Here is a 5325-nt window from a genome sequence, read left to right on the forward strand (position 1 = left end):
CCCTCAATGCTGAGCAGAGATAATCGTGTGTTCCTGCTGGCATCATCACAGACCTTGGAATGACAAACTCCCCGCTAGAGCTGTGTGTAATGCAGCCTACTACCAGATTTCCAGAGCTTGAATTATATTGTATTCAATTTAATACCATGAGTTATCGTTTCTCCCTCGAGTGTTATCAATAAGACAATTTAACTGCAGTTGATGAAGGCATGGCTGGTAATTTATGCATGGGCAGGGTGGACAGCTTATTAAAATGCATGGCATAAATTCATTGCCCCGAATGATTTTGGTAATGATGTGTATTTCTATACTCAGATTCGCAAGGAGCCAGGAACAGCGGGGCTGACGAGGAGAGAATGACTGGGGATGTAAATGCTCATCAGAGAGGAAGCCAGTCCCACAGGTCACAATACACTGAGGGGACTCGCTCCCCTTGAACACAGTGGGAGCAGAAGGACCGAGCACCTTGTAGGATCAGACCTTAGGCTAGAGGTGAGAATTAATTTTTGTAGCGGGGCCACTTCATCAGTTTTGGTAGTGGCCGTGGACTGGCTCCAGCCCCCGGAAAGGGTGGGGCCTCAGGTGGAAGGGGTGGTTCCCTCTAGGCGTCATGTGCTCACAGGGAGAAGATGTCGCCCATTTCCCTGCCCCCAAGCCAATCGGGGCCTGCAGGCGAGGGAGTGTGCAAAGTCATTCGCTGTTCAAAATGGAGCCCCTGGCTGGGGAAGGGAGCCATCAGCCGCTTTGAACAGCAAATGACTTTTCACACTCCCCCGTCCCCGGGTCCCAATTGGCATGGAGGTGGGGGGTGCAGCAGGATGGGCCGCCAGCCAGATCTGGCCCAGGGGCTGTATCTTACCTGCTCCTGCATTAGGCCCCGATTCAGCCAACCATTTGAAGAGCTGCTTATCTTTAAGCACATGAGTTGTCCCTTTGGAGCACCAAGGCTAAGCAAGTGCTAAGAGCTTTGCAGGATTGGGGCTTCAGTGCTGTCACCTGGGGCTTGCCTGCACTGGCAAAATGTACCCTGTTGTGATGCCATGTAAAACACTCCACAGACATTTGCACAATGATGAAAGACCTGCAGCCTGGCCACAGCTGTCTTGGGTCAGTGATTTGCCGTCAGGGGGCTGAAAATGGCAGGGTAGTTCAAGTTCAGAGACCCGGTGAAGTGGGAGGCTCTCCTACCCTCGGCGCCAGCCAGACTCTGGGGCTACGTCTAGACTGGCATGATTTTCCGCAAATGCTTTTAACGGAAAAGTTTTTCTGTTAAAAGCATTTGTGGAAAAGAGCGTCTAGATTGGCACGGATGCTTTTGTGCAAAAGCACTTTTTGCGGAAAAGTGTCCGTGCCAATCTAGACGCGCTTTTGCGCAGGAAAGCCCCGATCGTCATTTTCGCCATTGGGGCTTTTTTGCGCAAAACAGTTTTTAGCTGTCTACACTGGCCCTTTTGCGCAAAAGCATTTCTGGAAAAGGGCTTTTGCCCGAACGGGAGCGTGAAAGTATTTGCGCAAGAAGCACTGATTTTGTACATTACAAAGTCAGTGCTCTTGCGCAAAATCAAGCGGCCAGTGTAGACAGCTGGCAAGTTTTTGCGCAAAAACAGCAGCTTTTGTGGAAAAACGTGCCAGTCTAGATGCAGCCTGGATGTCTACACAACTAGTTGAAGCCCTGCAGTCTGAGCCCTGAGTCAGCTGACCCAGATCCTGAGACTTTTTTCACTACAGTGTAGACGTACCCTCTGTGTCAACAAAGGCTCTCACATTCGCCGCTCATGGCTGATGTTATATTGCCATAGAGTTAACCCCAATCTGCTAGCACAGTTGCAAACATATCAGCCACCACCTCCAGCGAGTGCTGAACTATGTCTTACCTTGTCAGCTCACACATTTTCTAACACGCTGCATGATCCCAGTGTAGACACGCCCAGTACAAGTCTCACTCACCTCTGGGTCATACCACTTCAGTCTGATCTGCAGCCCCTCATGCTACTCAGATCCTGGACCTGCTTGCACACAGACCCCTCGTGTGTACATTTGGAGGTGTAGGTAAAGTAAGACCTTATGAATTTATTTTTGCTTGTGACCTAAATTTGCCTTAAACCCTAGGGGTATGTCTACACTACCCCGCTAGTTCGAACTAGCGGGGTAATGTAGGCATATCACACTTGCAAATGAAGCCCGGGATTTGAATTTCCCGGGCTTCATTTGCATAAGCGGGGAGCCGCCATTTTTAAAACCCCGCTGGTTCGAACCCCGTGCAGCGCGGCTACACGGGGCTCGAACTAGGTAGTTCGGACTAGGATTCCTATTCCGAACTACCGGTACACCTCATTTCACGAGGCGTACAGCTAGTTCGGATTAGAAGCCTAATCCGAACTAGCTAGTCCGTGCCGCGTGTAGCCGCGCGGCACGGGGTCCGAACTAGCCGGCATTTAAAAATGGCGCCGGCCGGCTTCATGCAAATGAAGCCCGGGAAATTCAAATCCCGGGCTTCATTTGCAAGTGCGGTATGCATACATTACCCCGCTAGTTCGAACTAGCGGGGTAGTGTAGACATACCCTTAGATATTAGGAAAAACTATGTCACTAGGAGGGTGGGGAAGCCTTGGGATGGGTTCCTAGGAAGGGGGTGGAATCTCCATCCCTAGAGGTTTTAAAGTCCCTGGCTGGGTTGAGTTAGTGGGGTTGGTCCTGTTGTGGGTAGGGGGTTGGACTTGATGCCCTCTGACATCTCTTCCAAACCTAGGATTCTAAGCTTCTAATATAAAATATTGAGAGTTTTTTTTTTCTGCAACACACTCTAACAGCCACTGTCTCCTAGGTCAAACCTAAATTATGGCTCAGAGTGAGGGAGCGCTGAGGAACTTCCAAACTAAGTAAGAAAAGTTTTCTTTTTCCTTGAAGTTTTATCTGTGGATGTTGTTTTAAAGGTTGTTATGGTGCACAAGGGAGACCCAGCCTCCTTCTCCCCCATTCACCACTTTGCTTGGTCTCACTGGACTTTTAAAGAAAGCTGCAGGCTAAGCTAGCCACAGAGCTCCTAATAACATTGTTCTAACCAGACACCCTGCTACTTCTCTTGATTCAAGTTCACCTCAGGCAATTTCATTATTTTCTTCAGATATAACCTCACATTTAGTTTTTTCCCCCCTTTGTTGCCTGTCAGAGGTTAAAACAAATGGAAACCGTGGCATTCCTCTATGGATTGGTTGGGCCTCTAAAGAGGAGACATGTGCAAAGTCGCAGGATCCCTGAACCCACCATCTTTACCTGTTATTTCTTTCTTATTGCTGTGGTACTAGTATATTTCAGCGTTTGGAACTTGGTGTTATGTGCACATTGCACCGGCTGTGCTGTATGGGAAAATTAATCTTTGTATTGTTGTTATTTGGGCTAGTATAGGAAGTTTGGGAACCCATGTGATCATAACTAGAACCCTAGAAATCTGCACACATCCACGTTGTATCCACAGATGTCTGTATCCGCACCTTTGAAAAGTCATGGAAGATGGGAGAGATTCCCAAAGACTGGAATAGAGCCCGGCTATAAAGGGAAATAAGAACAACCCAGGAAACTACAGACCAGTCAGCTTAACTTCTGTGCCAGGAAAGATAATGGAGCAAATAATTAAGGAATCCATCTGCAAACATCTGGAAGAGAATAAGATGTTAAGTAACAGCCAGAATGAATTTGTAAAGAACAAATCATGTCAAATCAACTTGGTACCTTTCTTTCATAAGATAACAAGCCTGGTGGATAAGGGGGAAGTGGTGGACGTGGTATACCTCGACTCTAATAAAGCATTTGACACAGTCTCACATGACCTTCTTATCAACAAACAAGGTAAATATAATGTAGATGGGGCTAGTATAAGGTGGGTGCATAACTGGTTGGATAATCACACTCAGAGTAGTTATCAAAAGTTCAGTCAGGCTAGAAGGACAGAACAAGTGGGGTTCTGCAGGGGTCAGTTGTGGGGCCAGTTCTGTTCAATATCTTCATCAATGATTTAGATATTGGCACAGAGAGAATGCTTATAAAGTTTGCAGATGATACCAAGCTGGGAGAGGGTGCAAGTGCTTTGGAGGATGGGTCATAATTCACTACAATCTGGAAAATTTGGAGAAATGGCCTAAGCTAAATAGGATGTAGTTCAATAAGGACAAATGCAAAATACTCCAATTGGGATGGAACAATCAGTTTCACACATACAGAATGGGAAGTGACTGTCTAGGAAGGAGTCCTGCAGAAAGAGATCTAGGGGTCAGAGTGGACCACAAGCTAAATATGAGTCAATAGTGTGACACTGTTGCTAAAGAAGAAACATCATTCTGGGATGCATTAATAGGTGTGTTGTAAGCAAAACACAAAAAGTAAATGTTCCTCTCTACTCTGTGCTGATTAGGCCTCAATTAGGCTGTGTCTACACTGTCACGTTATTCCGGAAAATCAGCCGCTTTTCCGGAATAACTTGCCAGCTGTCTACACTGGCCGCTTGAATTTCCGGAAAAACTATGCTGCTCCCGTTCGGGCAAAAGTCTTTTTCTGGAAAACTGTTCCGGAAAAGGGCCAGTTTAGACAGCACAATAGTGTTTTCCGCAAAAAAGCCCCGATCGCGAAAATGATGATCGGGGCTTTTTTGCGGAAAAGCGTGTCTAGATTGGCCACGGATGCTTTTCCGGAAAAAGTGCTTTTCCGGAAAAGCATCCTGCCAATCTAGACGTGCTTTTCCGAAAATGCTTTTAACGGAAAACTTTTCCATTAAAAGCATTTCCGGAAAATCATGCCAGTGTAGACGTATCCTTAGACTATTGTGTCTAGTTCTAGGCACCGCATTTCAGGAAAGATGTGGACAAACTGGAGGTCCAAAGAAGAGCAACAAAAATGATTAAAAGTCTAAAAAACATGAGCTATGAGGAAAGACTGAAAGAACTGGGTTTGTTTAGTTTGGAAAAGAGAAGACTGAGAGGATATAACAGCTCTCAAGTACCTAAAAGGGTGTTACAAAGGAGAAGGGAGAAAAAATATTCTCCTTGGCCTCTAATGATAGGACAAGAAGCAATGGGCTTAAATTGCAGTGAGGAAAATTTAGCTTGGACATTAGGAAAAACCTCTTAACTGTCATGGTGGTTAAACACGGGAATAAGTTGCCTAAGGAGACTGTGGAATCCCCATCACTGGAGGTAGTGAAGAGCAGGTTAGACAGACACCTGTCAGGGATGGTCAAGATGGTGCTGAGTCCTGCTGTCAGGGCAGAGGACTAGACTTGCTGCCTTCTCGAGGTCCCTTCCAGGTCCCTCATTTTTGCAGTTATTGATGTGG

The 5325-nt window shown here is 46.6% G+C and overlaps 1 long non-coding RNA gene across 1 annotated transcript; it reads left to right on the plus strand.

The window, feature by feature from the left end:
* Positions 1-320: 320 nt before the first annotated feature.
* On the plus strand, positions 321-4595 carry LOC112546072 (uncharacterized). Its single transcript, XR_003089701.2, has 3 exons — positions 321-492; positions 2825-2879; positions 3476-4595. It is a non-coding gene; the product is annotated as an uncharacterized LOC112546072 (long non-coding RNA).
* Positions 4596-5325: the final 730 nt, after the last annotated feature.

This window comes from Pelodiscus sinensis, chromosome 23 (genome assembly GCF_049634645.1).
Source record: "Pelodiscus sinensis isolate JC-2024 chromosome 23, ASM4963464v1, whole genome shotgun sequence".
Taxonomy (NCBI): Eukaryota; Metazoa; Chordata; order Testudines; family Trionychidae; genus Pelodiscus; species Pelodiscus sinensis.